The sequence below is a fragment of the Anser anser genome (assembly GCF_964211835.1).
Source record: "Anser anser genome assembly, chromosome: 2".
NCBI lineage: Eukaryota > Metazoa > Chordata > Aves > Anseriformes > Anatidae > Anser > Anser anser.
The window spans coordinates 75,038,678-75,050,618 of record NC_139721.1 but is presented as its reverse complement, the minus strand read 5'-3'; the positions used below and the strand labels follow the sequence as shown (position 1 = coordinate 75,050,618).

Sequence of the window (11,941 nt, the reverse complement as noted above, 5' to 3'; positions counted from 1 at the left end):
TTCAAGCTTTCAGCTCTTACACTCTACTTTTCTAGATTTCAGACATCTGATTTTAAACTGTTGAGATCTAAGTTTCTTATTTTACCCTTTCATAGTCAGGCAAGAGATGCTAAAGTAAGTACTGGGTTGAATCTGACCAGGATTTTCCTTTAGTTCTATCTTTGGGCAAATACAACTAAAGATAGGCTAAAAATGAGGGGAAATATATACAGGAATGAAGTCTGTGATGTTTTCACAATAGTACACTCAGTCTCATAAATATCCACCAGTCAGCAAGAGAGAGAAAAGTGTTGCAGAATGGTAACTAATGAGATGTTACCTCAGATGTCACAGTGCCGATGACCTCCTCCTTCTAATGCATTTTGCAAAGACTGATTGCTGTTTCAGAAAGAAGTCAGCATGGTGGGATTTCAAAACCCGGGACCTATCAGTGAGATAAGCCCAGTGCCACAGAACAGAAAGGCACTAGAGGCTTGTTCTGATAAGCTGTTTAGGGGAGATAATAACAAGACAGATGGCACCTTTCCAGGAAATGAAGAATATATAAGGCACAGTTTTGCCCAAGAAAGCCAGTAAGTAGCAGACTGAGACAGAGAATGCAGCTGTTTCTTTTCGATACACTCATCTTCTAGATTTGGTGTTTCTAACACCCTTTCCTTCTGTCATTTGTACTTTTGCTTCATAGGTTTTTCTCATCATGCTCCATTTATACCCTTCTAGAACTTCTGATTTAACTAATAATTTAGCGCTTACATGAAGGACAATCAAGTGCAGGCCTATGTGATCTCTCTTGCCTTTCTGAGACCTGACAATCTAGGATCAATTAACTCAAAAAGAAAGTCATAATTCCTTGGGTGAAAGCTGAAAAGACAAACAGACCCAAAGAGTATGTTGTCAAGGGAATTGAGTCCAAAATGCTGACATTTCACAGCTCAGCTGCAGTTCCCAAATACGGATTCTGTGATGACTTACTGGAGTGTTCCAGTGGGAATCCCTTATTTCTTTCCTGCTCCCTTTGTGCCCTTAAGCAGTAGAAGTGCTTGTGCAAATGAAGTCCAAGTCCATAGGTGTCCGGAGAGAGAGGAAAAGCAAGGATTTAATTTTCCCTTCTTTCCTTTTTTTTTTTTTTTTAATTCTTATCATACATAAGGTTCAGATGATAAACCTCATACCACTGGTAGGTGTGGGTTACTCAAACAGATACTAAATCATGTTCTTGTAGCGTATAATGATGGTATTCTAACTGTACTTCGTTCTTTATGTAAATGTGCAATTGTAAAGGGGACAGTCTGCAGTCAGCCACAACAAATGGACAAAATGAGTTGTTTCTTTTAGGTTGCTCATACAGTTTATAAAACATTTCTCTTAGGATCTTTTACTTCAAACATTGTCAGTATGGTCAATACTAGCTAAGACAGCTAGTATTGCCAGAAGCAGGTCACTTAGCCTAGGCTTTATTTTATTTGTTTATTTTGAATGGGACAGAGGAAGCAAAGGAATCTCTTGCCAAGTCTAAGCTGTGCCTGTAGGATCCTGGGTTTTAAAACTGTGCAATTTTAGTTATTATCTGAGGGCAAGGATAATGCTTAACATTTGGCTTTCAGGCACAGTAAACTTCTGTTTCATTGGCTTAATGTGGGAAGTACGTTTTAAGTCTGCTACACCTCACACTTTCCTTCCTCTTTCCCATCTTTTCCTGAAATGTTTTTCCAACGCAGATATCCAAAGAAAGTCAATAGATTTATATGATTTCAAATTATTCTTAAAACTATGTATCACAAAAATGAGATGTTTGAATTCATAATTATTCGATCATATGCTCGATCCCGATGTAATAACAGCTAATTCTGAAATCAAACTCTCATACAGCTTCAGTTTTTGGAGATTGTATAATGGCAATCCTGAAGGCATGCCCATCCCCTTCATTTTCCAAAGCATTGAAACAACAATAAATAAATAAATAAATGAAAATCAATCTATAAGTGAATAAGAAAATAAAGAAATAAAAGTAATTAACAAATAAAAGCAAATAATATACAAGTTAATGAAAATAAAATGAAATTTATTAAGATACTGTTGTGTTATTATGCCACATGTTCAAATGCCTTATGCATCTTTGTGGCCCTTTGCTGGATATGTTACAGTATGTCCATGTCCTTCTTGCACTGTGGAGCCCAAAATCAGGCACAACCCTCCAGGTGTGGTGTCACCCGTGCTCAGCAGAGGGGAAGAATCCCCTCCCTTGACCTGCTGGTAATGCCTTTCCTAACAGAGCCTAGGATGTTGGTCTGCTTTGTGGCAAGAGCACAAATTGTAGGCTCACCTTCAACGTGGTGTCTGTCAGGGCCCACAGTCCTTTTATTCAGAGCTGCTTTCTAGTCACTTTGCCCCACAGCCTGTGCTGGTGCATGGGGTTATTACTCCCTCCCTATGTATAGGACTTCGCATTTCCTGTTGATAAAATTAATGAGATTCCTGTTGGCTGTCTGCTCCACCCTGTCAGGGCCCCCCGAAAGGCAGCACATTCTTCTTGTCTATCAATTGCTAGTCCACCCCCACTTCCACCTCCCCCAGAGTTCTGTGCACCATCTGCCAGCTTGCTGAAGGTTGCACTCTGCCCCTTCATCCATGTGTAACATGAAGATGTTAAACAGGAGTGGACCCAGCATTGACCCCTGGAGCACACTCCTAGTGACTGGCCTTCAGCTGAGCTTCGTGCTGCTGCTAATCACAACCTTTTGAGTCCAGCAGGCCAGCCAGCTTTCAGTCCACCTTACTCTCTACTCATCTAACCAGTATTTTGTCAGCTTCTCTATGCAGGATGTTATGGGAGACAGTGCTGAAAGCCTTTCCAAACTCAAGATAAACAACATCCGTTGCTCTCCCCTCAGCCACCAAGCCAGTCATCTCATTATGGAAGGCAGACAGGCTGTTCAGACATGATTTCCCTTTCATAAATCTGTGCTGACTACTCCCAAACATATTCAGTGTGTCACTGCAGTCATCTCGACATGGATAAGAACCCACATCTCTGCCTATAACTGCAGCCACAGATCCTCAGTTTCTTACTGGTATGATATCTTCCTCTAAACTTTTTCAGATGATACGATATGCCAGTCTGCAAAGAAATCTATTGTGAAAGGGAGATTTGGAAGTAAACTGGAATTTCATAAGAAAGTGCCCAATGACTTAGAAGAAACCTGCTTTAGTTAACCCAAAAATTCACATCTACATTTTCTTTTCATACGTCACCTAAGCAAGAGCTCATCCAAGAGAATCACATTGTCCTCATATCAGAAACAAGCCTGCAAGTGCTGACATGCTGGTAACAGGCTGTCACACAACTTGTTCTGTCATGCTTTTTTTGAGTGTTATTACAAAAAAAGAAAAAATCTGAAGTTCATCACAGAACTTCACTTGTATTGATGTAATGTACTTATTTCCTCTTTTGCAGTGGAGTAAAAGAGGCAATTTCTGAACTACCATTTTTATTCCCCGTTAATTTTTCGCTGGTTTAACAAATGATGACAAAAGTTGATTACTCTACAATAATTATGATTAAGTAAATATATTATTATGCAAAACAAACCCCAGCACATAAGAACAGGATACTATAAAATGTAAAGTAATATTGATATAAGAGGAGGAATTCAGCAGGCACAGTACATATGAAGCAGAAGACTTTTCCCTAAAAATAAAGAGTACTTTCAAGACCAGCTCTTCACATAAATAAAGTCACTGAAGAGATATTTAAATATTAAAACTATATAATTTAAATCATGTATAATGAGATCTTCAGCCATGATCCCCTCTTCTAATTATTGGTAAGACAGCCAAGAAATCAAGACCAGTAAGTATCAGAAACACTGTCAAATACTACAGAATCTTATAAATGAATTTACTCCATCATTGTTCCTAAACAAATAATACGTCTAAAAGCATGTGTTTTTTTTCACTATGTTTTCTTCCATTTCAAAGGCTAACAATTCTGTTCTGCCTGAAATCACACCTATACCCTGTCCAGTTTTGTATACACAGGTTTCATTCTGCATCCTCACTTGCCCAATTTTTACTGTGTTTATTCTATATGTGAGAAGAAAGGCAGAACATCAAAAACTACATGAAAACAGCTCCTCTCATCATTTGTATTGATTTTAGATGTCATAGAGTAGAACAGACTCTAGAGAGTCTGATCAAGGCCTGACCTAGAAAGCAATTGCTACCTGCCTTGAAAAAAGTCCACCCAGCAAAAATGACAAAATGTCAACAGGCTCAAAAAAAAAAAAAAAAAAGAAAAGTCTAACAGAACTGAAACTTATCAGTTTGTCATTTGGATTCCAAAACAAATCTGAAAATCTTGCATTTAGAGTAGACTGTGGGTGAACTGCTGTGGAGTGAAGAGTCAGGTAGCTAAACAGATAGAAACAAGACAGAAAGAGACTTAATATTCTTTGATAGCTACATCAGCGTTGGCACTTTTCTGTGAGGTGTCTCACCTTTGGTGTGCCAGCATTCTGCGGTAGAAAAAAACTTGTGGAAAATTCCCACTAATTCTAAAACCAGTGACTGTGACTGTGCTCATGTCTGCTCTTTTTCCCTAATGTATACTGATTGCAGAAGGGTTTAGAACAGATACTGAGAAAATGCAGAAAACCTTCAACAAAGCCAACAAAGCTGAAAAACTTTCTAAAACAAAACCAGAATATGTTAAAAAGAGACCAGTTTTCTTCTGCTGATTCTCTTTGTAAAAAGGTAATACTTCTAGAGTTTGAAATGGAAATCAAAACTTTGAAAAGTTACACTGGTGTTTGTATGGATACATTCCCTTAGAGGCTTTCAAGATAGCCAGACAGGTCCAGAACTGAGCTGAGGTAGTGCTGGTGAAAGGGGTGCTCTGAGCAGGAGGTTGGATTAAGGATCTCCAGAGAAGGATTTCTTCCAAGCAACAGTTCCTAACTCTGCCTTATTTTCACCTCAGAAAGAAACAGCGTTGGAAAGGGAATCACTGGTTTAAAAATCTCTGAGTGGTTCTAGAAGACTATATCATGAGTTAATATCATCTGAATACTAAGGCAAAAGCTGCATTAAAATTAGTGAACTATGTTACTGAACCCTAGCTACAAATATAAAAGAAAACAGAATATAAATTCAAGCTGATTTATACTATTTTTTATTTTATATAATACAAAATGAAACTGATTTCACAGTTCAGTTTGAGTACAATTATGATGTGTTTCCTTTTGATGCCAACAGTGCCTATCATTTTCAATTTAATGCATACTTTTAAAAGAAATGTAAGGAAAATTTTGGACTTTCCCATTTTAATCTGAGAACATTTATTCAAAGCTAAATTTGTCACAGATACAAAGAAATCAGTCAGTGTTTTAATTTTATTATTTATCTACTCTAAAATCTTCCATGGCATATGACAAGGCTGTCTGAGAGGAAGAGGGGGCTGTATAGGCCAGATAAAGTAACATGGTACAAGGAGAGAGATCATTATCTCAACCTTTTTAAATTGAATCCTGCTAACACATGGCATGCCAGCAGAAAAAAAAACAAAGACCTGACTGCCAATATTTGCTAATCGTTTGAATTCACTAAATCCCTTGTGTGTTAGGGAAAATACAGAACAAATTTAAAGTGCACATTTAAATACACAAACTTTTCAAGAACAAAAGGTGAATTTAAACAACTTGCTAGTGTTGTACAGTACCACAATACAAAAAAAAAGAGTTTGAACACGATTTCTATATTTCCATGTAATTCATAATGGAAATGGACTCAAAGTGTAAAAGAGTATAAAAGACATGATAAGAAATACAGGTCCTTTAGTTGTCCAAAATGAGAGTGCTGTGCTTAATGCTTCCTCCCTCATCACTTCTACTGTGAATGACTAAACTGCATGAAAACTTTGAAAAGTTAGACTCCTGAAACTTCTGACAGATTTGCCTTAGTCAGACTTGACCAGTTTCCCCACATAAGTCATGACAGCTGATAGGAAATTTTCTCAGTCATATCTCTGCACTTACACTATCCAATAGCTATATATATATCGTCTTCCTCATCCACGCATCACTATCTGCTAACAGATGTTTTTTCTTTCCCAGTTGTAGGAAGGACAATTTGCTTGCTAACCTAGGCACATGAATGTGCACAACTAACTATGCTTTGCACTTAGCCTGACATGATCAAACACAATCATTTCACAGGATCACAGAAAGATTAACTTGAGTGTCATCTAAACTCCTTCCTCTGCCCCAAGAAAGGCTAACTTCAAAGTCTAGACTGGGTTGCTCAAGACCCAGTTCTGGCAAGTGTCAAAAATCCCCAAAGATGCAGATTTCACCAACTGCTTTATGCACCTGCTCCAATTCATGCTGCTCCAAGTTGTGCTGCTCCCCTTGTAGTGGTAGAGTCTTCCCTGCCCACACAGAATCAGGCTGTAACAGAGATATGTCCACTAGCTTGCAAACTTCTCTCATACAATCATTTCCCAGGTCTGATGTCCCAGAAGTGTAGGAGAAACAGCAGCTTCTGAGACAGGGAAATGAAAAGCTGGGAATGTATACGTGGGAACCATGACCCCTCTAATGAAGACAAAGTGCAGATGTTAGCCTGTGCTGTAGTAGTCCAACTGGAAACCATCGAGAATTTGTATCTGATAAAACTGATGGTTCCAGCAGGAATGCGTCCATGTGATCCAGCAGAGTGTAGAAGCAGACACCCAAACAATAAATCCCAGGCAAGTCACTGCAAATATGATCAACTTATCTCTTCTGAAGGGCAACGTTTGTGCAGAGCTATGCACAAGCTCAGATAACGCTATCTCTTTTGGCACCTTTGCCAGTCTGGTGGCCTGACGCTGCACAACCAAATATATCTACCTGCAGTGTGAAAAGGGTCTCTATGTCTTCTGTAAAGTGGTCATTCACCATGAAGTTATCTAAAGACAACAAGGTGTATGCTGTCATTTTATTAAAAACAAAGGAAAAAAAAATAGAGGAAAATCTTGCATTGAATAGCTCAGGATAACAAGGAATAAAATGTAGATTACTCGTTACTGTAAGACATATTTCAATCTTGCCTATAAACTGCCTCATTTAAAACCAATTTTTCCTCCCCAGTCAATCTTTATGCTGGCAACAAGTATGATCAGAGCTTACATGCAAAATAGGCATTACTTGGCAGGTTTGTTTACTGCTGCAGAGCAAAATGAGTGGACAGATGAGATGTAATCAAATGAATGGGAGCCCAGAATAGCACAGAGCTCAGAATCTTGGTTCATTCTGTAAGACTGAAGTGCTTAAAACAACGTGTTCCATCAGAAGAGAACACAGAAGACAATAAAGCTCAGATGATAAAGGAGACAGTTCAAATGAAACACCAAGTGAACAGAGGACGTCAAAATAAGCAGACAGGACCACTGTAAGGACCAAGGAGAAAAACACATGGGTTCTAAACCCTTGACCATCACCCCAAGAGCCACAGGTGTTCTCTTGATATACTCCAGGTCCCCACTGGCAGCATCACTGATGGACTCATGAAAGATCAGCAGAGTTTAATAGTCTGAGGGCTGGAAAGGCCTCAGGAGTCTCTCCACAACCTCCTGAATGCGAGCACCTCACAAACAGCAAAGCTCTCCAGGTGACACATCAGGTAGGCAGATGGGGGCCTCCATCCCCCTCAGCAAAGAGTATCCCTTTATTTTCATTCACCCCCTACTCCTGGTTAGCACATGAATGGTTAGCACAGAAATAGAAGAAGCAGCAGGCAGTATAGAAATGTAGTGCCAAACACGGACTCTGGGGACCAGATCTGTAACAACTGTCTGTGACCAAAGATACCCTGAAGAGCTTATTTTGAGAAATGTACCTGATCCATGTGCTATGTAACACACGCTTGCCTAAATCTCCTACCAAAAGAGAAGAGAACCATTCTCCTTTACTTCAAGAAGCCAAGGTAAATTATTATAGAGACAGTCTTCAAACAGTAACAGAGCATCTTAGATCAGCTTGAGGTTTATGTTGTAAACGACACAATTCTTTGCAGAGTATTTCTCATTATTTCATAGACAGATCAAAATGTTCATATAACTAGTGTTATGTCAAACAGAGTTTGGAAAAGACAACGAGGAAATAAGAATGAGAAAATTGTCATTTAATAATATTTTTTACATAAATATAATAAATATGAAGAACCTTAAAATAAATAAACACGGTTATTGACTTCAAATGGCAAGACTTTTAGCTACTTTTGGTATACTTTTTAAGTGTATAATTGTTTTTTTTCCAATACATACACACACACATATTTAGCCCTTCCTACCCTCAAAAAGCTCAAAATTATTTTTTTGTCAAAGCTCAGGCATGTCTGTTTTCTATCATAAAATGAATAAAAACAGTTTCATGAGCTTTACCAAAAGAACTATACTAATAGTTTCAAATCTAAATGTCTGTAAATAATTGAAAATTCCTAACTTCCCATGTCATATCGAAATAAGTTTATACCATATAAATGTTCCTGAGGCTTAAAGGTCATTTTCATTCAGGTTCTCAGCCCAACCTGTTGTATTTCAGGAAACAAAGCCTGTCCCTTTCAAAGTAAAGATACACACATGTAAAACTTCTACTGGATAGAATCAAAACTTACAGAATCACATACTGTACAAAACTATTACTGTTCTGTCGATTAAGTATCTGAAGGCAGATGAGCCTTAACAACTATTTTTGGCAATAAAATTTATTGGTTTGTTGACAGACAATAAAACTAGAATGCATTTAAAAATAAATGAATGTTCTTTTCTAGTTCATAAACTATAGCTACTTCTGAAGAAGGTACTTCTCTCTGCAAACTAGGAGGATAATCTATCGATTTTCTGGCAGCACCAATTGCTTCTTCTTGTGTTATCAAGAACGATAACTAAGGAGATAATCAGATCCGCTATAACTGAGCCTTTTCATTCCTTTTTTTTTTTTCCTATTCAAAGGTAGAAAGCATTCAATTTTCCTTTATGTCTAAACAAATACGGCTAACAATGATGCTCTTCTTCCACAAGTCAGTGGTCACTTTTGATATTTCTGCTTGCGAAAGACTCCAGTGCCGATTTCCCATTAAGAGCAAGGACAGAGCTCTGAAAGTATTATTGAAAAAAAATCAGAAAGAATAGCCATTAAAAACTGGAGAAGCCATTAAAAACTGGAGAAGCAAATTCAGACTAAAATCTGATGTAGACTTCATTTCTTCATTACCTAAAAATGTGGAAATAGGCATCGTGTGGGCATTTGTTCTCTCCTTCTGTGGGAACAGGAGAAATGGCCATGGTTTTTGCTTGCCAAATGAAGGTTAATGGTCTGATGACTTGCTTTTCTTCCTCAGTCTGTGAGTTAATATCGTTGAAAACTATGATCTTGCAAAGTGAAAGGGCTGCATAAAATATTCAGCTTAGATAGTTCAGAGCAGATGAGCTGAACAGTGAAAGAGCTTTACCAGAACTTTATGAAATAGCATGTTCTTGTTTTGATGGAGGTCTCTTGGCCAAACTACGCAGTCCTGGGGAAAGAAGATAATCAAATTAACAACAATGGAACTGAAGATTCTCATGCTGAAGGCTGGGTAAGCAATATTTTGCTCTCTGAAGACTTAATACTAACTCACTTCCTCAATACCACAAAGAGATGTGATTTTTGCAAGCAAGTTTTTAAGTAGTTATACCTACTGTCTTACTGTCTTAGTATAAAAGAATCCTACTACCCAGGAATCAGAGCAAGAATTTCAGGGATTTCTGATGTTAATGTGTTTAAGTACTGATATGAAATAAAAATTATACGATCCTCCAGCCCCAATCAAATGAATAGCCAGAAAAACTGTTTAGTTCATCATTTTTTCTCTCAACATTAAACAAAAAATAAAAAAAAATAAAAAATAAAAAAGAGGTTGAATAAAATACAGAATGCCTGGTATTTCATTGTTGGTATTTTCCAGTTTTTTAGTGAAATTGTTCAAATTTTCACCCTCAAGGGCAGTAATAAAAATTTACAGTTCGTGGAGATGAAGGAGAGATCTCCTCAAGGTAGAACCTGAGGACTCCTTGTTTTAAAAACAAGATGAATATTCAGGTTGTCAATGTTATCTGTGATCTGGACAGCTGACCCCACATGGTAACCAGTCTTGTCCTCAGCACTAGTAACCAGAGTGGCAGCACACCACAGCTACTTGCATTGACAAAAACAAGCAGAAGCTTAGAAAGGAATCACAAGATATTAAACATTTATTACATTTCAGATCTCATCTTTTTCCTTTTATTATTAAAAGGAAATCTATTTTTATTTATTCCTATTATTATAAAAGATACAAAACTCAAGCAGTTTGGCTTCCTCATTTAAAGTAACTGACATTATATTCCCTTAACAGTTTAATAGTTTTTATCTAAGTTGCTATGCATCCTTACTGACCAAACTCAAAACCAAAACCAAATAAACAAAAAACACACAAACAAACAAACAACACAAACACACACGCACAAAATCCTTTTTATTGCCTCTTACAGAAAATAAATAAATAAATAAATAAATAAATAAATAAATAAATAAATAAATAAATAAATGTAGATAAATAGACTTAAGGACTTAAGGCTGAATGTTCAATTGCTTTTGTGCAGTGGGTACACATTTTATTTATACAACTGATATCATGCCTGATCAGTTTGCTTCAGTGCTATCCTGCAAAAATATATCAAACCTGATACAGATAGTCTGTAGTTGTCTAATGGTATTCAAAATGTTTCCTAAAATTATATCGAAGCTGATTTGTCCTGGTATTTGGGAATTCCCCAAGTATGGCATTCTGGGAAGGAACAATGCTTCATTTAGCTAGTGTTACACTCCTGCTGTTCAAAAGACCATTTTCCTCATAAATGAAAGAAATGCCATAGCTAATTCTATTCCATTAATATCTTGATATGGAAGACTCGGTCTGTGATTTTTCAAGACAACAAAGAGTCTGTTGCTCTTAAGCACCAAATCTCAAACACTAAAGTTAAGCCCTACTAAGTATACACATCAAGATGTTGCATGCAAGCCTGGAATAAAATCATCAGTTTTGAAAAACAAATTGCTGCTTTAGAAACATTTTCAAACTCATTGCTGTGCTTTGTTTTTTGTTTTTTTTTTTTGACATCAACAGCAGTTTCAGTACAAAAGAGTAGATCTCTTAGAAAATTAAACAGGGCATAAAGATTGATGAGTCTCTTTTGTAAGATGTGACTTTGTGGCTACACTATGAATTTGCTTTACCTTCTGTTGAGGTCTTCTGAGATCAATTCTCCCATAGGTCAATACAAAAGATTTCTGCTACAAGGGTTTTAAGAGGCTACTTTAGGCCTCAGACAAAATAAATCATAAATCAAGAAGTCTATCTGTCACTGCTTCCAAAATGAAGCTAATTCTACCAACCAAAAATGATAAATAGAAGCACTTGAGGTTAAATTTGTTAAACAGTCTCTGGCCTTTGCAATCATTTTCAGCCCTTTTAAAATTATTCTGACCTTAAATCAATGGACAGTCTCATGTTGTCTTCTCCCCTGTTGTTTTCCTTTTAAGCGATCTTTTATTTACTTCTGAACATTGCCATGATACTTTCAACTCCCCTTACAAAGGGTAACACAATAGGTATTGCTTTATGTGTATTCTCTCAAGTTGTCTTTCTGTTTGTATGGTACCAATGTTATTGAGGCATGTCCACATGAGCAGGAATAATACCAAAAATACAGCCACAGAAATCAGACTAAAACTAACTATAGCTCTTACATTCTTTCTCTGATCCAGTGGTAAAAATAAAACTGTAGAAGAAAGAAAAGAAAGATATAGGTAATAACTGATAAGAGGAATGGACTGCATGTAAAAATTTACAGAACTGGGTTGCAAGCTAGATTTGAGCACAG

General features: G+C 37.1%; 1 long non-coding RNA gene across 1 annotated transcript; it reads right to left on the bottom strand.

Annotated features, from left to right (window-relative positions):
• Positions 1 to 8,145: 8,145 nt before the first annotated feature.
• On the bottom strand, positions 8,146 to 10,524 carry LOC310895655. Its single transcript, XR_014580832.1, has 2 exons — positions 9,252 to 10,524; positions 8,146 to 9,133 (listed from the first exon to the last, which is right to left on the bottom strand). It is a non-coding gene; the product is annotated as an uncharacterized lncRNA (long non-coding RNA).
• Positions 10,525 to 11,941: the final 1,417 nt, after the last annotated feature.